The 26117-nt window shown below is 41.0% G+C and overlaps 2 protein-coding genes across 3 annotated transcripts in view; one reads left to right on the top strand and one right to left on the bottom strand.

Moving 5' to 3' along the window:
• Positions 1–26117, bottom strand: part of LOC110841329 (MAD2L1-binding protein) — a 177737-nt gene that overhangs the window by 77443 nt on the left and 74177 nt on the right. For both annotated transcript variants that reach the window (XM_087359598.1, XM_087359599.1), the window contains exon 3: positions 17190–17304. The gene's annotated coding sequence lies outside the window, so the exon portion shown is untranslated. The remainder of the gene's footprint in view (positions 1–17189; positions 17305–26117) is intronic.
• The window catches only part of HGTX (HGTX homeodomain transcription factor), a 62263-nt gene that overhangs the window by 30744 nt on the left and 5402 nt on the right, over positions 1–26117 (top strand). The window lies entirely within an intron of this gene.

Here is a 26117-nt window from a genome sequence, read left to right as displayed (position 1 = left end):
TTTTGTAGCAAAGATTACAGGACTGGGTGTTAAAAAAAAATCTACTTAAAGACATTTAAAATTTAGCATTTAACACACAAAATACCTTCGCTTATTTCCATTTTCCTATTCGTTTTTCCCCCCCTTTTGAAGAAAACTTCTGTAGAGATGAACAGGGCATGTAGATCGAGTTGATCAAACCAAACAAAATTCTCATCAGATAACTTCATCACATGAGACAACACGAGATGCCACATCCTAAACGTGAAGACAATATTAAAATTAAGTTTAATCAGGTTATTAATATATGAATTAAATACAGTAACTGGTTCTACATCAGACGAATCGGCGGGCTTCTGTGACCAATCCAATTCATTACTGACTGGACAGAACGTCCGGGTTGGAGGTTTACTTTGAAATAAAACACTACATTTTTACTACTCGGAACTAAGTCAATATTGTGATTCAATCATTAACTTTACAGTTTAATACTGCGTCGTTAAATATCCTAGAAACCAGATAACATGGAATTTGTTCCACGGCTAGGGAGTTTGCTAACCTGCCAGTGAAAACAAACTGACAGGCTTAAGTTACGTGAAATTGGGCGTTTTGACGAGAAATGCGAACAAACGAGGGCTCGAAAACCGAGCGGAAAAGTACCTTTGACGAAAACAGACAACTTTCTTTCGCTATTAAATACATAGGTCGAACAATAATATAGACCGTAAAGCTGTTCAGACATCTCCATCTGCTGTAGAGATTAAGAATATGTGGAGTTTGCACTCTGCTCCCCAATACGTCTTTATGGTGTGATCGGCTCCTACCCTGACCAGCTTGTGCATATTTAGTGCGGGGGAGGGGGAGAATGAGGGGTCAGAACAAACTGCACTTTAATTAGTCGGGAGTAACACGAAGGGGCCTGTTTCTGAATAAAGTGTTTACGGGATACGGTAGTTCACATAAGCAGCGTCACTTTCCATACTTCCGCCTTGGACCCCATCTTCGTGATTTCCTATTTTAACTACAGACAATAAAAACGCTAATAGACGTTTTCGCTGTACGCTGAGCCACACGATTACGCTTAGAACAATCGAAATAAGGAAACGAAAGATAGGACGATTAATGGACAATTAACTGGAAAGAACAGTGAAAACACTTCACTTTACAGTTACAAAGATCAACTGGTTAACCCTTTGAAGCCGAAGCTCGTCTAAAAAATATTACAGAATTCAGTCCGTACCGCAAAGTAAACACTTCACTTCACCATTACTAAGATCAACTATTTAACGCTGTTTAAGGAAATAATCGCTGTTTATTGTGAGAATGCAGGTGGGACATATAGTTACCACGGAAGATATCCATTAAAAGGCCATTTATTAAACGTGATTACCATTTAAAACAGCCTCGATCAACGGATTGTTAAGTTGAAAACATGGCCGTGTTTACACAACGAAGTAATCTATTTTAAATCAAATCTGTATAATAATAGTCTATCATATTATAAGACAATTGCGTCATCTCAATCAAAACCACTCTAAAATATATTTTTGTGCAAACAGAAAGTTATATTTGTTTCATTACCACGGGCTCGACTTCATTTTGAACAAAGTCGTATTCAAAGGGCCATGGTAATCCACCGCCTTCCTTACGCGGCCGAACTCGTTCCGACTACAGCAAAACCTAACCTCACTCTACACCGTCTTTTCATATGTAAATTGTTATGGAGCTGTTTAAAGCCAGACCGGGCCTTTTAACCCACCCAATTGCTTCGTGCCTTGATTAGATTCAGTACGCTGAAGTTAAAGGGGGTGAGGTGGGGGTGGAAGGGGGGGAGATAACGGAGAGATTTTTGCGTTGAACATCATTTCAGAATGAGTATTATAAAAGAGAGAAAAGAAATATATGGGAAAGAAAATAAGAGATTTAAAAATAGTAAAATGCATCGTGGTATTACTAAGTTAAAGGGATACTTGGTTACCCTTTCCACGCCATCCTGACTCCCTAAGGGACCTACGAATTTCTGCCAACTTAAAACACACCTAAATTTATACTACCGAACATTCGAGTATGATAAATGCCACAAGAGTTATTTAGGTCTGACCGAGAAGTACAAATTCCTTTAAATAAACCATTTTTTTAATTTTTGGTTTGTATTTATTGCGGGACAAGCCACGGTGGTCTAGCGGTTAGAACGCTGGCCTTGTAATCCTGGGGGGGGGGGGGGGGGGGGGTCTCGGGTTCGATTCCCGGCGGTGCCCGAATTTATAACCTGTGTTGGGCAAGGCCGTGGTCTAGGCAACACGGAGTTTTCCTCCGTGGCATCCCAACAATTACTCCATTCACACACAGAAGAAGGCAATGGCAAACCACTTCTGGATCATCTGCCAAGAACGTATATGAACAGGTCCCAGTCCGAGAAAAGGATGGAAGGATCCTGTTCATATGGACCTGTCGTCAGACAGAACACTAAATAAATAAATAATTTATGGCGGTATTTTTTATTAAGGATGCTGTCAGTAACACAGGATAATACAGAGTCAAATAATACTAAGATTAATAAAATATATAAAGGCAAGGATTTGAAAGGAAACAAATGTTCCCTAGTTTACAGAAGTTGTTATTCCACAATTCATCTTGAGGAATTGAAGGGAACTAATATTATTATAAGAAAATGAAATTTTCGAAAAACCATGACAACCAGTGCCGGACGAGATTAAGTATCTAAGTGATCATTTCAGTTATTTTAAAACCTAGCAACGACATTCAAACTATGAATGTCAAATATTTATTAAATTTATATAAATAAGCAATGTTAATTACTTGGTTCGGTGGTGATCATTTGCTATTATGGGGTTGTGGGTTATATGACATAAGAATTATAACCGTTCCCATGGTAACTATGTGATGGACATAAAATCGAATTATATTCTCTGATCAGGCAGAGATAAGTAATAACAATAACTTATTTGTTACATGAAATTACTTAATTGTAATTGTTATAAGCTGCTCTGTAGAAACAATTCATTCAAACAGAAGAATTTCTATACGACGCACCAAAACAGATGTTTGCGTTTCAACACTTCGCGTATTGAATAATTAAATAAAAGTTAAGTCAACGATTTTAACTGGCATACGCTCTGTCAATACAAATTCGCTTTTAAGCGGTAATTTAGAAGTTCCCGTCATTATTGAAGGGCAACTTTGTAGTTATTTTATTTATTTAGTGTTCTGTCTGACGACAGGTCCATATGAACAGGATCCTTCCATCCTTTTCTCGGACTGGGACCTGTTCATATACGTTCTTGGCAGATGATCCAGAAGTGGTTTGCCATTGCCTTCTTCTGTGTGTGAATGGAGTAATTGTTGGGATGCCACGGAGGAAAACTCCGTGTTGCCTAGACCACGGCCTTGCCCAACACAAGTTATCAATTCGGGCACCGCCGGGAATCGAACCCGAGACCCCAGGATTAACTTTGTAGTATCTTGATACTAAATCTAAAATTTCTTCACGATGGTGAAGATTCAATTGAATAAAAATTTTCTTGGATATTATCCATCGTCTAGTAAATATAAAAAACGTAAAAACGACGTTTCGGAGATGGGACTCTATCTCCGTCTTCAGGTTCCTACACAGTTGGGCCCACTAGATAGAGCTAATCCCTATCTCCGGTCCGGAGATAGGGATTACTAGACGATAGATAATATCCACGGAAATTTTTATTCAATTATCTTGATACTCTCAATTTGAACAACAATAAGGAAGCCAAGTCCTGCCAATATTATAACAGAAAATAAAACGAATGCCATTGTTGTGTGACGCTCCTAATTCTTCCTTTGTCGTCTGCGAACGCGGGCCGCCTCGCCATATTTACATTTTTATTGAAACTCAGCGGGGATTTGCATGTAAGCCGTTCCACCGCGCTGATGCAGGAGACACAAAAACTACAAGACAATTCTTGCGGCATTATGACATAGAAGAGAAAATAGTAGGTGCGTTCAGCCCCTGGCTGAAGCTTCTTTTCCTGTCGAAATGGATGACCACTTCTTCAATTACTCTTTCCAAAGCTTTCTTATTCTCCCCTTCTCTTACCTTTATCAGATCTATTCTAATTTATCTTAATTTCCTCTCTCCGGCTGTCCTAATTCTATTATCTTTATTTTTGTTTCAAAATAATATCTGAAATTATGAACCCTTAAGACATTTATTAACCACCACGGTGGTCTAGAGGTTTGAACGCTGGCCTTGTAATCCTGGGGTCTCGGGTTCGATTCCCGGCGGTGCCCGAATTTATAACTTGTGTTGGGCGAGGCCGTGGTCTAGGCAACACGGAGTTTTCCTCCGTGGCATCCCAACAATTACTCCATTCACACACAGAAGAAGGCAATGGCAAACTACTTCTGGATCATCTGCCAAGAACGTATATGAACAGGTCCCAGTCCGAGAAAAGGATGGAAGGATCCTGTTCATATGGACCTGTCGTCAGACAGAACACTAAATAATAATAAGATGAGGTGGTCTAGCGGTTAGAACGCTGGCCTTGTAATCCTGGCGGTCTCGGGTTCGATTCCCGGCGGTGCCCGAATTTATAACTTGTGTTGGGCAAGGCCGTGGTCTAGGCAACACGGAGTTTTACTCCGTGGCATCTCAACAATTACTCCATTCACACACAGAAGAAGGCAATGGCAAACCACTTCTGGATCATCTGCCAAAAACGTATATGAACAGGTCCCAGTCCGAGAAAAGGATGGAAGGATCCTGTTCATATGGACCTATCGTCAGACATAACACTAATAATAAAATAATAAGACATTTATTACGACTCCATGGGGGGTAAGGTTTTCAAAATGAGGATAAATTAATATGACTGTTCGCCTAGCTCTACGCTTAAACAATTTTAAGGTCACTTAAGCAAAAAACCCAAATCATGACGCAATACGAATTCTGAAATCTTTAACTTATCGGCTGAGTTTTTTTTTTTTTTTTTAATGATGAAAGCCAAACACATTCAAGTCCAGTTTTACTTTTTGGTAGCGAATAAGGTTTCTTATGAAGTGCTGACAGCCACTCGATCGAACAAGTTTAATCTTCCAATTAGAACGTAAGTTATTATTATTATTATTTTTTTAAAAAAAAATCCTTGGTTACAGGCGTCCCAAAATTACGGTCCGCGGGGCAGAGAAAATGCTTCAAAACTCTTACTTTCGCCCTTTCAAGTTAATTAAAGCGAAATATACGAGGTGTGTGACGTCCTGTGTGTCGAGTCGTCGACGACGAACCGAACGCAATGTGCGATTTTCATGTGCGCGTACCTTCAAAAAATGAAAATCGAATATGTCGACCACGTAAAAAGGACCAAGTCCTCGACAGGATATACGCTCTCTATGTTTCATTTTCCCTACTTTTTATTTTATATTTTTTTATTCCTTCATTCCGTCCCCTCGCCCCGCTATGACACGCTGCAGGCTTTATTCAATTATCTGCCTAATCCTCCAATTATAACGACAGAAGAGAGGAGAGAGAGAGAGAGAGAGAGAGAGAGAAGTCCGTCCGTCTGCCGACAGATGGCAGCACCAAACAAGTGACTGACGAAACTCGGGGATGTTGTTGTCATAGCAACGCCCCCGTGGTGGAGATGCTGACGGCAGAGGGTGGAATAATTCATAAAGCTGGAATAACCCTCGTGTTTACAAGGGCGCAAGTGGTCGCATCGGATCGCTACCGCGCGCCGCCAAGACGGGACGACGAACTGAATTAGCGATATGAATGTCCTGAGTCCTCTAGAATTTATAGATTCTTTCCAGGAAGCGTGTCCTGTACCCGGAACAAATGTCCTCCTCCCTAGGATGAACTGACAAGATGGCGTACTTGGCTTGTAAGATTCTACGCTCCTAAGTTTCGGTACTGAGGACGACAAAACACGAAAATTATGCCACTGACAACGTGGAACCTCGACCGATATTGTTATGATGTGGTCTGCCTGTCTTCAAAAAGAAATCTCGCTCATGACAAACAATGTTATCAGATTAAAGACCTGTTTCTCGATTTTCAATCTGAACATTCTTGTTCTCGCTGGCTGCTATGTGCAATGTTTGTACGATTCTTAGTACACTGTACATATGGGAAGGTCTCGGCCGAATTATAGGAACAGAATTGAATGAATACGAACCAAAAATTTAATCCTTTTCCCCCCATTTATAAATTAAAAGATTTTTCTCACAGTACAGGTAACCTAATATTATATTTAACTTAAATTCTAGCAAGAAGAGTTTTTAAAGACAGAATACCTCAGAGGGGAATTCTGTTCCAGAGCCTATTATTGGCAAAGTATTTATATATTTAGTGTTCTGTGTGACGACAGGTCCATATGAACAGGATCCTTCCATCCTTTTCTCGGACTGGGACCTGTTCATACACGTTCTTGGCAGATGATCCAGAAGTGGTTTGCCATTGCCTTCTTCTGTGTGTGAATGGAGTAATTGTTGGGATGCCACGGAGGAAAACTCCGTGTTGCCTAGACCACGGCCTTGCCCAACACAAGTTATAAATTCGGGCACCGCCGGGAATCGAACCCGAGACCCCAGGATTACAAGGCCAGCGTTCTAACCGCTAGACCACCTCATCTTATTATTATTTAGTGTTCTGTCTGACGACAGGTCCATATGAACAGGATCCTTCCATTCTTTTCTCGGACTGGGACCTGTTCATATACGTTCTTGGCAGATGATCCAGAAGTGGTTTGCCATTGCCTTCTTCTGTGTGTGAATGGAGTAATTGTTGGGATGTCACGGAGGAAAACTCCGTGTTGCCTAGACCACGGCCTTGCCCAACACAAGTTATAAATTCGGGCACCGCCGGTAATCGAACCCGAGACCCCCATGATTACAAGGCCAGCGTTCTAACCGCTAGACCACCGAGGCAATTGGCAAAGTATAGGCCTATTTATAAAGAATTTCTAAAATGTGTTCTGCCAATACCTCTATTAATAAGCACGATGCCTTTCAACTGCTAAAACACAAAATACTTATACGATATAAATCCACTTAATTCTCAAATGCGTACGTTACAAGCATTTAACTTGATTAAATAGAAGTTTCGTTTACTGATCCCTCATTCAAGGACGACACGTCAAAATGTCAAATGTTACAACAATAAGGAATGATTGGCATTTCCATTGTTGAGTTTGCATTGCTACCAAGTTTTGAGCCCATCTGGCGTCTGATGTGCTTTTAGCTTCTCGTTTGGAGAACAACAATGGTGTCTAGTGCACAGGATCACAATAGGAGATTAGTTTCGCCTTGCTAACACCGGAACAAAGCAGGCGATAGACCACGCATAAGGCTTATTATATAGATGGGGTAAATGAAATGGAGGGGAGAAACCCTTTTCAATAAGCTTACATGTGGTTACAAGTTGGTATAATTCATACCGAAATTGGAGTTTAACTTAAGTGAAGATTTTTATCTAGAACGTGCTTTAATCTAATTACATGTCACTATAAACGACTAGTACCTCATTCAAAACCATTGGCTGTACGAAGGCAATCAAATACCTAGACCACATGAAGCCAAATGTTTTATAGATCTTTATTCAAATCCACGGTCAAGGAAACGAGTAATATTTACTCAAAAATATTGTACACTTCTTGTTCTGAGAGTGTCTGATGTTTGTTATATGAGTGAACAAGTAGCCTATATTGTCGTGCCATCTATTAATATTCGAGCTTTATAATGCATTAACTGAGAAAACTCACGAAACGTCTCAGATAAGGCGTTTGATCTCTGAATTTAGTTTGAAGACAACGGCGTGTTTTAAATAGTGACATTACCGTAGATCCATTTGAATTATTACGAATGTATTATTATTACCAATAATTTAATTGAAATTGGTGTTATGACAACAAAGCTTTGGGCATAAATAGTTAATTAATTCCACGGAGTTTTCCTCCGTGGCATCCCAACAATTACTCCATTCACACACAGAAGAAGGCAATGGCAAACCACTTCTGGATCATCTGCCAAGAACGTATATGAACAGGTCCCAGTCCGAGAAAAGGATGGAAGGATCCTGTTCATATTGACCTGTCGTCAGACAGAATACTAAATATAATAAATAAAAACACATTTAAAACTGTCGTTTAATCAATCAGACACGTTCTCCGATTAATTACGTCGTTTTATTTTGAACCAAACTTCAATAACCACATTTAAAAAAAAAAGATAATTCATCTATAAATCGTAAAGATGGTAACACTGAACGACACGTTTTAAAACTTAAATCTCGGGACACTCATTGAGAAACAATGGTGTGACATAATCGTTCTTACAACAAACAGTATTACACCTTAAGTGTTTGCTTTCATATTCAGTATCTTCCGAACCCTTACCTAAATTTGTGGTTATAATCAAGCGAAACCACGATCAACGTTAACCTTTGATGGGCGTATTAGTGGTTTTATTAAGTGCCTCAGACACACACACAAATTAGTGTTCCGTTGTCCTTAGCAATCGTGTGAGAATCCTCCATGTTGTGTTAAAAGCACCCTTTGCGCTTATAGATTCAAACCACTCCCAGCCGAGTCCCCCTTTCCTTTAAATCTAAGGATTTACAAAACTTGGCTTGTTTGCTCCTGTGTTCCCCTTTCCTTATCATCAGTGGTTTCAGTTCTGCCAACCAATAGCAGCGCCCGAGCCACCACAAATGGCGTACACCAAGAAAGGACTTAAAACATCTACAAGATCTAATCTGTAGAATGTTCACACTGTTCGCTTACAGGCGTTTTTCATTTCTTCAGTTTCCAGCTGTTACCATGACAACCATCCTCACCTGAATCCTGGATTAACCTTATCGCCAAAACATTAAAAAAATTACACAGAGTATTTTCAAAAATAAGCTGATCTAATCTGAGCAAAATGTTGATACACGAGTTTGATTTTGCTCTAAAGTAAAGTTTTGACTACGTGAAACTCGGTCCTGTTTAACTGAACGTTGTTAATCGCAGGTTATTGAACGATTCTGTATCATGTATCACGACTTCACGCCTGTTATCTTAGACCTAAAAATTGTTGAAAATTTAGGTCTATAAATAGTAAATATAAATGATTTTATACGTCAATATTTAAAAATCTAACGCAGAGTAGTGGCATTGGGTCACATTTCAATCGACATATCAAAACATCTACTGAAACGTTCAATAAATTCAAAGGAGATTCCTTAATTTATTTTATATTCCTTTCAAAAAGATAAATAAGATGTTTTATTTACTTTTAGGGAGATTTTCTTAGCTCGTGTTCTCACAGAGTGAAAGCGTAATAATTTTTAAATGTCTGTAAAAGTCTTATTTGGAAAACAGGGATTGGGGGTGTGGATCAGATTCATCTAGCTCAAAATAGGGACCGGAAGTAGGCTCTTGTGAACACGATGATGGCCCTTCGGGTTCTACAAAATACTGACAAACTTCTCAAGAAAGGCTCTGTTACATGGAGACTGTGTTCAGATAAGTTAAAGGTTTCCGTCTTCTGGGTTATTGCGCTGTGTAGTCTGGTCGATGTTAACCAACGTATCAGAGGTCATACTGCCTCCGTCATCAGAGTATGAAGATTTCCGTCTTCTGGGTTGTTGCGCTGTGAAGTCTGGTCGATGTTAACCAACGTTTCAGAGGTCATATTGCCTCCGTCATCAGGGCGATGAGTATGAATCGCCCTGATGATGGAGGCAGTATGACCTCTGAAACGTTGGTTAACATCGACCAGACTACACAGCACAACAACCCAGAAGACAGAAATCTTCATACTCATCGCCCTGATGATGGAGGCAGTATGACCCCTGAAACGTTGGTTAACATCTACCAGACTACAAAGCGCAACAACCCAGAAGACAGAAATCTTCATACTCACCGCCCTGATGACGGAGGCAGTATGACCTCTGAAACGTTGGTTAACATCGACCAGACTACACAGTGCAACAACCCAGAAGACAGAAATCTTCATATTCATCGCCCTGATGACGGAGGCAGTATGACCTCTGAAACGTTAGTTAACATCGACCAGACTACACAGCGCAACAACCCAGAAGACGGAAATCTTCATACTCATCGCCCTGATGATGGAGGCAGTATGACCTCTGAAACGTTAGTTAACATCGACCAGACTACACAGCGCAACAACCCAGAAGACGGAAATCTTCATACTCATCGCCCTGATGACGGAGGCAGTATGACCTCTGAAACGTTGGTTAACATCGACCAGACTACACAGTGCAACAACCCAGAAGACAGAAATCTTCATATTCATCGCCCTGATGACGGAGGCAGTATGACCCCTGAAACGTTGGTTAACATCGACCAGACTACACAGCGCAACAACCCAGAAGACAGAAATCTTCATACTCACCGCCCTGATGACGGAGGCAGTATGACCCCTGAAACGTTGGTTAACATCGACCAGACTTCACAGCGCAACAACCCAGAAGACAGAAATCTTCATACTCACCGCCCTGATGACGGAGGCAGTATGACCCCTGAAACGTTGGTTAACATCGACCAGACTTCACAGCGCAACAACCCAGAAGACGGAAATCTTCATACTCATCGCCCTGATGACGGAGGCAGTATGACCCCTGAAACGTTGGTTAACATCGACCAGACTTCACAGCGCAACAACCCAGAAGACGGAAATCTTCATACTCATCGCCCTGATGACGGAGGCAGTATGACCCCTGAAACGTTGGTTAACATCGACCAGACTTCACAGCGCAACAACCCAGAAGACGGAAATCTTCATACTCATCGCCCTGATGACGGAGGCAGTATGACCCCTGAAACGTTGGTTAACATCGACCAGACTTCACAGCGCAACAACCCAGAAGACAGAAATCTTCATACTCATCGCCCTGATGACGGAGGCAGTATGACCTCTGAAACGTTGGTTAACATCGACCAGACTACACAGCGCAACAACCCAGAAGACAGAAATCTTCATACTCATCGCCCTGATGACGGAGGCAGTATGACCCCTGAAACGTTGGTTAACATCGACCAGACTACACAGCGCAACAACCCAGAAGACGGAAATCTTCATACTCATCGCCCTGATAACGGAGGCAGTATGACCTCTGAAACGTTGGTTAACATCGACCAGACTACACAGCGCAACAACCCAGAAGACGGAAATCTTCATACTCATCGCCCTGATGACGGAGGCAGTATGACCCCTGAAACGTTGGTTAACATCGACCAGACTACACAGCGCAACAACCCAGAAGACAGAAATCTTCATACTCATCGCCCTGATAACGGAGGCAGTATGACCTCTGAAACGTTGGTTAACATCGACCAGACTACACAGCGCAACAACCCAGAAGACGGAAATCTTCATACTCATCGCCCTGATGACGGAGGCAGTATGACCTCTGAAACGTTGGTTAACATCGACCAGACTACACAGCGCAACAACCCAGAAGACGGAAATCTTCATACTCATCGCCCTGATGACGGAGGCAGTATGACCCCTGAAACGTTGGTTAACATCGACCAGACTACACAGCGCAACAACCCAGAAGACAGAAATCTTCATACTCATCGCCCTGATAACGGAGGCAGTATGACCTCTGAAACGTTGGTTAACATCGACCAGACTACACAGCGCAACAACCCAGAAGACGGAAATCTTCATACTCATCGCCCTGATGACGGAGGCAGTATGACCTCTGAAACGTTGGTTAACATCGACCAGACTACACAGCGCAACAACCCAGAAGACAGAAATCTTCATACTCATCGCCCTGATAACGGAGGCAGTATGACCTCTGAAACGTTGGTTAACATCGACCAGACTACACAGCGCAACAACCCAGAAGACGGAAATCTTCATACTCATCGCCCTGATGACGGAGGCAGTATGACCCCTGAAACGTTGGTTAACATCGACCAGACTTCACAGCGCAACAACCCAGAAGACAGAAATCTTCATACTCATCGCCCTGATGACGGAGGCAGTATGACCTCCGAAACGTTGGTTAACATCGACCAGACTACACAGCGCAACAACCCAGAAGACAGAAATCTTCATACTCACCGCCCTGATGACGGAGGCAGTATGACCCCTGAAACGTTGGTTAACATCTACCAGACTACAAAGCGCAACAACCCAGAAGACAGAAATCTTCATACTCATCGCCCTGATGACGGAGGCAGTATGACCTCCGAAACGTTGGTTAACATCGACCAGACTACACAGCGCAACAACCCAGAAGACAGAAATCTTCATACTCATCGCCCTGATGACGGAGGCAGTATGACCTCTGAAACGTTGGTTAACATCGACCAGACTACACAGCGCAACAACCCAGAAGACAGAAATCTTCATACTCACCGCCCTGATGACGGAGGCAGTATGACCTCTGAAACGTTGGTTAACATCTACCAGACTACAAAGCGCAACAACCCAGAAGACAGAAATCTTCATACTCATCGCCCTGATGACGGAGGCAGTATGACCTCCGAAACGTTGGTTAACATCGACCAGACTACACAGCGCAACAACCCAGAAGACAGAAATCTTCATACTCATCGCCCTGATGACGGAGGCAGTATGACCTCTGAAACGTTGGTTAACATCGACCAGACTACACAGCGCAACAACCCAGAAGACAGAAATCTTCATACTTACCGCCCTGATGACGGAGGCAGTATGACCCCTGAAACGTTGGTTAACATCTACCAGACTACAAAGCGCAACAACCCAGAAGACAGAAATCTTCATACTCATCGCCCTGATGACGGAGGCAGTATGACCTCCGAAACGTTGGTTAACATCGACCAGACTACACAGCGCAACAACCCAGAAGACAGAAATCTTCATACTCATCGCCCTGATGACGGAGGCAGTATGACCTCTGAAACGTTGGTTAACATCGACCAGACTACACAGCGCAACAACCCAGAAGACAGAAATCTTCATACTCACCGCCCTGATGACGGAGGCAGTATGACCCCTGAAACGTTGGTTAACATCTACCAGACTACAAAGCGCAACAACCCAGAAGACAGAAATCTTCATACTCATCGCCCTGATGACGGAGGCAGTATGACCTCCGAAACGTTGGTTAACATCGACCAGACTACACAGCGCAACAACCCAGAAGACAGAAATCTTCATACTCATCGCCCTGATGACGGAGGCAGTATGACCTCCGAAACGTTGGTTAACATCGACCAGACTACACAGCGCAACAACCCAGAAGACAGAAATCTTCATACTCACCGCCCTGATGACGGAGGCAGTATGACCCCTGAAACGTTGGTTAACATCTACCAGACTACACAGCGCAACAACCCAGAAGACAGAAATCTTCATACTCACCGCCCTGATGACGGAGGCAGTATGACCCCTGAAACGTTGGTTAACATCTACCAGACTACACAGCGCAACAACCCAGAAGACAGAAATCTTCATACTCACCGCCCTGATGACGGAGGCAGTATGACCCCTGAAACGTTGGTTAACATCTACCAGACTACAAAGCGCAACAACCCAGAAGACAGAAATCTTCATACTCATCGCCCTGATGACGGAGGCAGTATGACCTCCGAAACGTTGGTTAACATCGACCAGACTACACAGCGCAACAACCCAGAAGACAGAAATCTTCATACTCATCGCCCTGATGACGGAGGCAGTATGACCCCTGAAACGTTGGTTAACATCTACCAGACTACACAGCGCAACAACCCAGAAGACAGAAATCTTCATACTCACCGCCCTGATGACGGAGGCAGTATGACCCCTGAAACGTTGGTTAACATCTACCAGACTACAAAGCGCAACAACCCAGAAGACAGAAATCTTCATACTCATCGCCCTGATGACGGAGGCAGTATGACCTCCGAAACGTTGGTTAACATCGACCAGACTACACAGCGCAACAACCCAGAAGACAGAAATCTTCATACTCACCGCCCTGATGACGGAGGCAGTATGACCCCTGAAACGTTGGTTAACATCTACCAGACTACACAGCGCAACAACCCAGAAGACAGAAATCTTCATACTCACCGCCCTGATGACGGAGGCAGTATGACCCCTGAAACGTTGGTTAACATCTACCAGACTACAAAGCGCAACAACCCAGAAGACAGAAATCTTCATACTCATCGCCCTGATGACGGAGGCAGTATGACCTCCGAAACGTTGGTTAACATCGACCAGACTACACAGCGCAACAACCCAGAAGACAGAAATCTTCATACTCATCGCCCTGATGACGGAGGCAGTATGACCTCCGAAACGTTGGTTAACATCGACCAGACTACACAGCGCAACAACCCAGAAGACAGAAATCTTCATACTCACCGCCCTGATGACGGAGGCAGTATGACCCCTGAAACGTTGGTTAACATCTACCAGACTACAAAGCGCAACAACCCAGAAGACAGAAATCTTCATACTCATCGCCCTGATGACGGAGGCAGTATGACCTCCGAAACGTTGGTTAACATCGACCAGACTACACAGCGCAACAACCCAGAAGACAGAAATCTTCATACTCACCGCCCTGATGACGGAGGCAGTATGACCTCTGAAACGTTGGTTAACATCGACCAGACTACACAGCGCAACAACCCAGAAGACAGAAATCTTCATACTCATCGCCCTGATGACGGAGGCAGTATGACCTCCGAAACGTTGGTTAACATCGACCAGACTACACAGCGCAACAACCCAGAAGACAGAAATCTTCATACTCACCGCCCTGATGACGGAGGCAGTATGACCCCTGAAACGTTGGTTAACATCTACCAGACTACAAAGCGCAACAACCCAGAAGACAGAAATCTTCATACTCACCGCCCTGATGACGGAGGCAGTATGACCTCTGAAACGTTGGTTAACATCGACCAGACTACACGGCGCAACAACGCAGAAGACAGCCAAGTTCGGAGTTTTTTGTTTTATAATCTACCGTAGTTAACAAATTATACACCAAGGGCGATGATGATTATCTAAAAGTGGGAAGTGTTGAAAAATACCGAACTGAGTTGCTTCATGTTTTGTTTTCATGTCAAATGATAAAAGCAAATCCCTGCAAAATGAGTTGACATCCGAAGGAAGACTGATTTATTTTTGTTGCCCGGAGGCACAGAGGAGTAGAAGCGAAACAGAGAGATAGGATGGGGCGTAGCGCGGGTGGTATCGCAGCGCGGGGCTCGTGTGATAAATCTCGTTTGAACTCTGCAAACGCGGGAGAATGCTATAATAAATATTGTTGCCAAAATATCTTACGGGATACATGAAAAATAAAAACCGCGGAGTGACAGTTTCTGGATTAAAAACAGTTTCGATGAAAAAGTGAGATTGTTTCGCGGATATAGATAGAGAGGTCCAGCCGGCCGGTGCTGCCGCCATATAAACCTTGACAAATGAGGATCGCACTGCGCTGTCACGTGATAATGATTGAGGACCCCCAGAAGCAGAAACGTAAACCGCCCCCTGTAACTGTGTGATGAGCCCTGAGTTGGGGGCGGGGGGGGGGATGCTGGATGTATTGCCATGGTTTCTATGAAGAGATGAAAGCTCCCTAACAACGCTCTCTGTAATACACAAGCATTTATCAAAGCTGGGCGAGGGTGGTTTTAGGGTGGGAGGGAGGGAGGAGAGTTCGAAAAAGGTTATGACGTCACTATGACCACAGTTCGGCGGTTTTTACCCAACACTTTTCGTGACATGAGACACAGCACAGATTTCATGATAATACCACAAGCTGGATACAAGATAAAAAATAATGGTTTAATATACCCTATTCATGGAGACATAATTAAGAAGCCATAAATGATGGAAACTTAAAAGTTTTAATTTTTTTCCCCCTGTTGCATTCAGTTTCAACAGGTTTTTACGTAATACTGTTAAAACTTAGGTGACTGACTGCGGATCTGATGACCGAGGTTCGCTCCCCAGACAGGGACAGAGGATTTTTCCTCTAGCCTCCGCATCCAGACCGACTCTGGGGCCCACCCAGCCTCCTATCCAATGGGTACCGAGGTCATTTATGGCGTGCAGTGTCGCAGATTTTTACTGTCAAATGCAGAAATAGTTATAAATCCAGTCCGTACCGCGAAGAAAACACTACACTTCACCATTACAAAGATCAACTGGTTAACCCTTCGAAGCCGAAGCTCGTATAAATATTACGTAAGAACTCAGTCCGTACCGCGAAGAAAACACTACACTTCACCATTACGAAAATCAATTCGTTAACGCTGTTTAAGGACTTAATCGCTGTTTACAGTGAGAATCATACGAAACACATAAATAATTGATGAACAAAATGCAATGTTAATTAATGTTCAAGTAGGCGGTACGTACAGTTACCACTACACTTTAAGGTGTTGATGACAACATCCCAGACCACAGTCATTACATGCTCGCCGCCATGATAACCTGAACAGTACTGCAAAACAGGCCACGTGACTTGAGGCCTGGTAGCAATCGGAACATATTTATAGCTACCCAATTTTTGTAATGGGATTAAGTTAACTCTTCCTTTGTTAACAGACAGTGCTATAAAGTAGATCCCTATTTGTCCTACATTGTTCAGGGGTGGAGCGGGTTGCAGATTACTGTGAGGGTGAGGCGTTAGTGGTCGAGGGGGCTTCGCCCCATATCAGGACCACACAATGCAAGTAGAAACCAGCGTTTTAATCAGTCATTCAAGACGAATGAAGTTTTATATCGGGTACCACGAGTAAAAATGTAGACTTGTTCTAAGGTGGCGGTGTTATTAGGCAGATATCGGAGGTCTATGGGAGTGAAATGTGATTCCTTATCCTAAACGCAGATTACAATAATGATTGAGAATGTCTGAGAAGACAAAATCCAATCTGTTAAACTGTAAGAGACACGAATTATGCTTTATAAAACAATAAAGCATTGCAGAATTTCAATGTGACTTTGATACTCGTTTGTTTGTTATGTTGTATGATCCAAGAAAAGTGATGGAGCTATAATTGATAAAGATCCTTCATAAATTTGCTTGATACAAGAAGAGACATTTCTTTAATGAACATGCTTACACGTATACATTAAACTGAATCAGAATTAAAAATGGTTGGGGGTTAAAATAATTATCTTTTAACTGCGAGACATTCCAGCAAAGGGCAGAATCAAGAGTATTAGAAAAATGCAGGTCCATAAAAGTAGCCTCGGGCTGTACTTACCGGAAGGATGCGCCGTCTCCAACTCCTGGATTCTCGTCTTGCCCGCAACAATGTTTTTAATTAGCGAGACTGCCGCCAGGGGGGCAGAACACAGAAAACACCAGCGAAGCGGGAGCTGTTAAAAAAAACAGAAGAGGAACGCAGAACGTGAATCATAATAATGATAATAAAAAATAAAATAACGAGATTTTCTCGAGATGAGAAGTAAAAAAGCTGATATTAAGCCGCGAAGTCTCATTATCTTAAAGTGAGCTTTTATCTTTTTGTGTTATAAAGGACAAGCGAAGCGCTAAGACGCCTTTAGCCCCCCCCCCCTTGCATTTTAATGTCGAAATTGTAGAGCTGAGAGCCACCTCGAGGTGAAATCATGAACGAAGTTTGTGAAGAAAAACTTTGTTCCTTGCCTGTAATTTTTAGCGTAATTGAAAGAATAATTATCGTTCCGAGTTAAACCGTAGTAAAATCTCAAAAGAAAAAAAAAACCCGACATCAGAAAAAATACATCGTCCTTACACATTCAGCTTTAATGAAAAGTTCTAATGAACCGACTTTCACAATTCGCGATAAACCTACTCGTTCAATTAAATACAACAAATAATTACCGCATGAAAATCCTGTCATCATTTAAAAACGAATTACATCGTCAATAAATTATAATAATTACAGTTATGCAGAGGAGATAACTTTACGACAATACGTCGAAATTTCGTTCATTACTTTCAGTTTACCTTGAATATCAGCCAGATTCCATGTCGTTTGACATAATTTGTGTTAATTCTTTTTTCAGACATATGACCAAAGGTCACAGTTCAGCTCGGAATGCATGACAGGCCTATGTCTTGAAATGGATCATTTATTAAAACGTCATCTGTGCTCAAAAGATCATTACAGGTCTACCGGAATGACCCAAGTTTTAGATAATGTTCATATATCTTGAAAGTAAGCAGAGATAAATATAATTTTTGCAATATTCGCTACTGTAGTAGGAAAACTGGCAGCGTTTTATGAAGGCCGCCAATGGAAATTATCCTGATCGAGTTAAATCAACTTCATGAACTTCCGCATTTTTTAATATCATCCTCAAAAAATTCTAGGCCTCCTAATTCTTCTCCATTCAAAATTTTTGTGTACTTTCTTCATGTTACATTCGTGCTACACGTTCCGTCCACGCTATCCTCTTTAATCTGATCGCTTCAGAATAGGTTACTTAGTAAAGGGGACAAATTATGAAGTTCCGCATTCTTCTGTTTTAAAGTCGCTTGAAAGGCTCGTGACTAGACTTAAAAAATTAAGTCCCTTTGACAAATATTAAAGCTAATATTATTTTAACATTAAAGGAGCCAAAAAAAATATGTAATTCTCGTTACAAAGATTCACATAACTTCGCCTGCAGTAATAAATCCAGTTTAAATCGAACATTTATGTGATACGATATGAAAGAGAAGAGTGATAATGCATAGAATAATTGAAATAATGTGTGAAATTAGAACGCTGTCATAGCAATGAAATTATGTCGCATGACAAACATCAAATGATCCTTTCAATAACTGAGCGAAGTGACCTAATGGAAGTATTAATTGACACACACACACACATCCACGCTGAGCTGGCTTCAAATACACACACGAGGTACAGATACATGACGCAGATACATCGAAACCGAGTAGATACCATTACAGCCGTAAAGTAAGTAACTTTAATAAACATTTATATTTCACGTCAGCGGTTGAAAGTAAACTTAAATGCGTAATCTCAAGTTTTCACGGCGGTGAAGCTGTCCGTTTTCCTTTTTCCGTCCTGAAGATGGAGGCAGGCACGGATATAATGACTTTTCGTAATTTTTCTCATTCCATCCAGGTAAATAACAAGATAGTGACTTTATTCAGGCCACGATGTATCTTTTCGTATTCTTACTAATTCATTATAGGCTATATTAGTCATCGAATCAGTATAAGGTAGTAATGTCGCTGTTAAAGAACCCACAATATATCTGTCAGGCAGGCATACTTCGGAATGAATATGACTGTCTCCTGGTGATTTTTTGCGCCGTACAGTCTCGTAGATATTGACCCGATCGCCCTGAAGATAGAGGCAGCAGTCAACATCCCGGAAGACAGCCATCTTCATACTTGTCGCCGTGAGAACCCGAAATCTCACCTTATTTCGAATGGTGTTGCTTTCTGAACGCACCTTACGAGGTTGGTAAACCTGTCCACGCGGCTTGCTCCAGGGAAGTTGTAAGGTTTAATCTCACAACTAAACCCCCCCCCCCCCGGCTCCCTGTTACGAGTCCTGGGGGAACAGTTGAAGCGAGGCCAAGATCATAAAAAGAAACGAAGCTAACATGAAGCGAGTACCATAAAAATGGCGGGAGACGGAATCCTTATTCGGCCATCTTCCTCATCACTAAAAAGCTGAATGCGAAGCCATTGGATCGGAAGAACTTCATTTCAGACGCTGGAGACAGCAGAGGGAGGCTGAAAACAGACTCGCGTTGTTCAAGTGGATGTTTATCAGGAAAAAAATGTGCTGTTAGCTGTGTTTTCCACTCTAAATTTTAACACGACATTAATTCTAGAATTTTAAAATATACACGTCCGCTTAAAAATTAACACAAAAACATTAGAAAACATTAGTACAGACAAACTCTATCTGATAGCCAATGAGCAAACTGTTTTTTTTTTGTTATTTTTTTTTTACTAATACTGATAAGATTTTATCAAATCTAAAACTTCTTGACGATGGTGAAGAGTCAATTGAATAAAAATTTCCTTGGATATTATCCATCGTCTAGTAAAATATAAAATATAAAACGTAAAACGACGTTTCGGAGATGGGACTCTATCTCCGTCTTCAGGTTCCTCCGGTCCGGAGATAGGGATTAGCTCTATCTAGTGGGCCCAACTGTGTAGGAACCTGAAGACGGAGATAGAGTCCCATCTCCGAAACGTCGTTTTTACGTTTTTTATATTTACTAGACGATGGATAATATCCAAGGAAATTTTTATTCAATTAACTGATCATGTTGTAATCGAGCTGGCAGTGAAAATTTAGTTAACCAACAATTAGGTTACAAAGAACAAACTATCGATTCAATGGACAGTAAGAAAGTTTCCCTCACCGAGGTAATATTATTTCATAAACAATATAAATGACACACAGGAAAAAATAAATAATCAAAACAAAAAAGCAGCGCTTGGCACAAACCCAACACTGAAAACAAAATGGTAGTACCTGTAACTTCATTAATGTTCTGGAGTTTTTTGTATCGCGCAGTGTATTTTGGGTTTACATTCGAGCTGACAAACATGTCACTACATGAGCAACCCTGCATTCGAATCGCACTTAATTTGAACGGAAATATTCGGATGCAGGACACGCTCAATTGAAATTGGATAGAGTCCTCTGTCAAAAGTGAGGTTATGTCTGAAATTTAACATAGTTAAAATTTCCAACTCCAAATATGAGTAACTGAAGGAATGTTAATTCTACAATGACAATTACGTAGGGCCTACAGAGTAACAATAATTTTAATTACAGGCGAAATCAATGTCACTATTAAAGCTGTCTTTATTCATATTACCTTATTACACTAAGCATCAAACACAAGCCCTAACCGGGTGTCCCAAAAACACGTGTCTTTTTCTAACAGCCTCGTAATGAATAAAATTAGTAATTTACTCTGTTGCTTAAATGACTAATTCCACGTGACTGAAAAGATGAAGGTTTCGAGTTAAGACATTCCCTGTCCAAATATAGTAACCCGAGAAAGGCTGAAGGGATTTTAGTGAGATGTGACATTTGGGAATGTTTCTAAAATGTTGGTTAAAATCTGACTAACACTTTATACGACGACCTACGTGCATTTATGTTTCAAGAAAGGACTCGGTGGGAGCCTCCCATATGCTCGTACATTGGCGGATATTATTAAAAATGGATCCCAACGTAATAGGGTGAGAAGGTTGGGACTGATTCGTGTGGCTTGGGTTAAGGACGGGTGGTGAGATCTTCTGAACACAACAATAAAATTTCGGTTTTCATAAAAAATGGAAAATTTTGTGATTAGCTGAGTGACTATTTATTCATTAGGTTTTCAAGAAGGTCCTTGCACCATTGAGGTAGTTTTAGAGTCTTTTGAACTCTACTATAGATTTACATTTCATTGCTTTACGTAACTATTAATATTTATATTTATCGCTACAGTAAAGAAGTTGAACATTTTTTAAACAAGGGGCCCAAAAGTTTTAATTTTTGTACAAAGTTTGCATAAATTGTAATCACGGGTTCAGGGATCATACCTGTTCAATCACACAGACCTAAATGAAATTTATTTATAACCACAGAGATAATAGACTAAATACATTAAATTGTTAAGATCTGGGTACTCAACGTTTTTCGTTATCAAAAACAGTCGATAGTGCATACATGCGTAATATATTTCCCCCAAAATTTTACGAACGAAAAACAATTTGGAGTATTATTTTTTTTGTTTGATATATATATGTGTGTGGAAGTTAAGTTCGTGTACAATCACGATTAAAAATAAACAATCCATCAATTTAACGACATCTGAATGTTTATTGCAATTGGAAAATGTCAAGTGTAATTTTATAATCTCGTTCGTAGCGGGTGGCGCGGCCTGCAGAGATTTGAACGTACTATAAAACAAAACTGCATCACAGTGCGTCACCGGAAATGAATTATTGAAGGCTGCGATGTATCGAATGGTGAGGGGGGGGGGGAGTGGGAGGGGACCGGGAATTATTAATTGTTTCTGCATTCAAAACACAGCACGTTGATACACCCGATCACCGTTATGCCTGAGTATTAATTGAAAATTTATCGAAGTTTCAACGTCAAAAAGTGTCAGATTCATCATGATTGCTTTTCCTGTTTTCCTCTGTCTTTTTAATAAATAAATCTATATCAAACAAACAAACAAATGAATGCGGTGAATCCAGTAGAACACAAATCCGTCTCTGATTCCAAACTGGACGGCATTTAGGAAAATAGACAGACGGATAAACTAACTATGGCAATTAATCACGCTTTAGATTTGGCTATGAGAAACTGAGCCTCCAAAATAATTCCACGAACAAATCAAAATTGGAGCTACCGAAATAATAATTTTCTGGATGAATTAAAATGTCTCGATCCCTGTTCATTTTTCTATATTTCACAGGATCAAGTGCCTGGATATCCAATTTGGAATAGACCAGTAGTAACACAATTATTTTAACCGCAATTTCAATTGTAAGCTTCCATTCCGAATTCGTACTCACATTTTTTTAAAACTAAACAATGACAACCAGACAACAACAATTCCTCAAATAAATTACATTTTTATACATTTCTCATACCGCCACGGTTAGAATCCTGGGGGGTCTCGGGTTCGATTCACCGGCGGTGCCCGAATTTATAACTTGTGTTGGGCAAGGCCGTGGTCTAGGCAACACGGAGTTTTCCTCCGTGACATCCCAACAATTACTCCATTCACACACAGAAGAAGGCAATGGCAAACCACTTCTGGATCATCTGCCAAGAACGTATATGAACAGGTCCCAGTCCGAGAAAAGGATGGAAGGATCCTGTTCATATGGATCTGTCGTCAGACAGAACACTAAATAAATAAATAATAACATTTCTCATCTATCCCAAAACACATTGTTGAAGAGGCACGCAGTACATTGTTGGCAACTTTGCAACACGAATTTGTGTTCCTTCAATTGTTAAATTAATTCGCTAAAGATATTCAAAGATAACCACGGTGAAAAATTAGAGGACAACAATACCCACCCTGTAAACTATTTTAAAACGTGAAAGGATTAATTTACTGCGTGCCCCTATGAAGAAAGGGCGTATCACTTCGATCTGTTCGTAATATTGATAAAGGAAATTTACAGCAAACTCTGTAGCCAAGAGGACCTTATTGATGATGAAAAATTTCTGCTGGCTAAAGCTGATACGGAAGTCTTGCAATAAACCCAAAACACAAGAGAAAACTTCTCTGATTCGTTTCTCTGTTATTCTTTATTAAATAATATCGTAGAACAGCGTAACAGACACAATAGATTACACTTTCGAGTTTTATTTTCTTCATTCTTCCAGTGTTGACGTACGGCTCGCGGAATTATTGGCGGTTCTGTGTGAAACAGGCCTACATCTGGCAAATCACGCTTTATTAATCTGAATCGCCCTGCAAAACTTTATCATTGGTTGTGGATCAAACACTGATGTATGTTACCAAATCGTGGATCGCGATACTCAGCTGGCTCGAGTAGAAAAAATTACTTTAACAATCGTTTAACAAACGTGCTTCGTTTGATTCTCAGTTTAAACAGCGATTACTTCCTTAAACAGCGTTAACCAGTTGATCTTTGTAATGGTGAAGTGTGGTGTTTTCTTCGCGGTACGGACTGAATTCTTAAATATTAATCAGACGAACTATGATTCTCAGAATAAACAGCGATTATTTCTTTAAACAGCGTTAACCAGTTGATCTTTGTAATGGTGAAGTGTAGTGTTTTCTTCGTGGTACGGACCGAATTCTTACGTAATATTTAAACGAACTTCGGCTTCAAAGGATTAACCAGTTGATCTTTTTAATGGTGAAGTGTAGTGTTTTCTTCGCGGTACGGACTGAATTCTTTAAATAATATTTAGACGAGCTTCGGCTACAAAGGGTTAACTTGTGGGATGTAACGGGGAGAAGGGGTACACATAGAAAATTCTTGTGTGATATTTCAACCGATTATGAAACATCTAAAGTATTTATTTTCAATAATTAAATTCTGAAAACAGGCCAGAGAAGCAATTTAATATTTTAACGATGAAAACTACTGAACAACTTCATCAGGGCAGCCGCGAGACTTGAACCATTGACCTCCCGAATACAAAACATAGGAATAAATCTCTCGCCGCGAAATTTGATGGTTATGGATCTTGTTTAAAAAGAGTGTAAAATGTTCATTTTCCGTGGCAGTAGAACAAACCCCTCTTTTTATATAAATAACACTGTATAAAAGCGATAAGCAGAGCAGACAAGCAAAATATAAATTGTATTGTTTTCCATTTGCAGTGATGAAACTTTAACCCACAATTCCGACCCTCCCGATACACGAACGATAGTTTTTTTTGTTTTTTTTTTAACTGTCACGATGGCGAGCTCGCAAATCCACACTTGGTGGCCGAGACTAACTAATGGCTGAGGAAATCTCAGGGCACGGCTTGGTAAACAAAACCAAATTTAATTTGACATAAAATCCGTCATATTGCCGGTTGTCATATATTAAGATACGACCTTATACCAGTATCATTACTCAGATTTTTTCTGTTTTCTGAACAGAAATGTTACCGTGCCTTTTCGATAGCCCAATGAGTGAATTTTTAAATACCGTTTCATGACGTAGTAGTTACAAATTTATTAGTAACACTTCGTTCAACTTAAAATGACCATATTTGTACAAAATACTAGCAGTGAGACAAGCTACAACTTTCACTTGTTTGCCTCGCGTACTCCCGCCAGATGCCACTAGTAAAAGTAGCCCAAGTTTCGCCCGTGGCTGTGGTAGAAAACAGAAACAAGGGGGTCGCTTTATGCGAACACAAGGTTTTAATGTAATAATTAATAACAGGTGCTATATTTCGCGTTCTGCTCGCCCTTTATTATTACGAAATGAAATGTTGGTTAACTTAAGCTCCGATGGCATCGCCTAGGAACGCTGCAACACGGGTAATCCCCTTGTTTCAAGGCGTCCAGATGCTGTGGCTTTCACGCGAGATGGCCCGATTTCAGTGGCGTGATGCAACCAAACGAGCGGCCGATTCATATCCTATCTTCTTCGCTAGAAGTTTGGTACGGGAGCAAAAATTCGTCTCTAACAGTGAAGGGATGTTTAAAGACAAAACGCTAAACATTTTTCATCTCGCAACGATAATGTCACAAAGCTGGGATTACACGATAAGGAACTTGGGTATTTGTTTAGTTAAAGCATTCTTATAGGTATAGTGAGGCGGAGAAGGCTTATATGGGCTGGGAATGAGGCAAGAAATGCACAGAGAATTTTTATGATAGGAAAAACACTTGAAAATGTCAATCCGGTAGCTGGAATATGATACAGAAGATAAATGCCAGGGGGACAGAGTGTAACGGTGTGTTGTGGATAGAACTGTCTAGGAATTTTAGACCCAGTAAACTGACAACACTATTTAATTATCTGTATTTATATAAACCTCTGTAGATCTACGTAATTTACGACATTTTTGTGTCGAAAATTCAATCACACTCACTTTCTCACCTGCACCTTCTGTTGAACATCTAAAAGAACTATTAACCCTTTGAAGCCAAAGCTGATCTTCACAGTATTTAAGAATCTAGTCCGTACCGCAAAGAAAACACCACACTTCACCATTAAAAACATCAATTGGTTAAACCTTTGAAGCCAAAGCTAGTCTAAATATTACGTAAGAATTCAATGCGTACCGCAAAGAAAACACAACACTTCACCATTACAAAGATCAACTTCTTAACGCTGTTCAGGGAACTAATCGCTGATTATTCTGAAAAATAAATAAATTAAAAGTGTGAACACATTCCGTGGGAAAATGAGGAATTATTCGATGTTAAAGCAGGTGGTACATATAAATACCATTCGACCAAGCTTAATATACTACGCAGTGAAGATGATAGGGTCTGTAACATGAGAGCCTCACTATCACATTATCATTTCCGAAGGTCCATTCTCACCCGGTCTCCACATTACAGCTTGTGGAACAAGTAAGCCATCCTCTCCGCCCCTCAATATTAACCCCTTTCCATCCCCCCGTCTCTATATCCCCCCCCCCGAACCACATTTTGCAAGCATCGTTGCGACGCCTAATACCACTTCATTTAGACGATAAGGGACTACAGACCCCTGGTTCGGCGTC

Source organism: Zootermopsis nevadensis, unplaced genomic scaffold, assembly GCF_977971745.1.
Source record: "Zootermopsis nevadensis isolate Lab colony 2312 unplaced genomic scaffold, Znev_1.0 Znev_ptg000032l, whole genome shotgun sequence".
Classification (NCBI taxonomy): Eukaryota; Metazoa; Arthropoda; class Insecta; order Blattodea; family Termopsidae; genus Zootermopsis; species Zootermopsis nevadensis.
The sequence above is the reverse complement of the archived record's forward strand: the minus strand, read 5'-3'. Positions and strand labels throughout refer to the sequence as shown.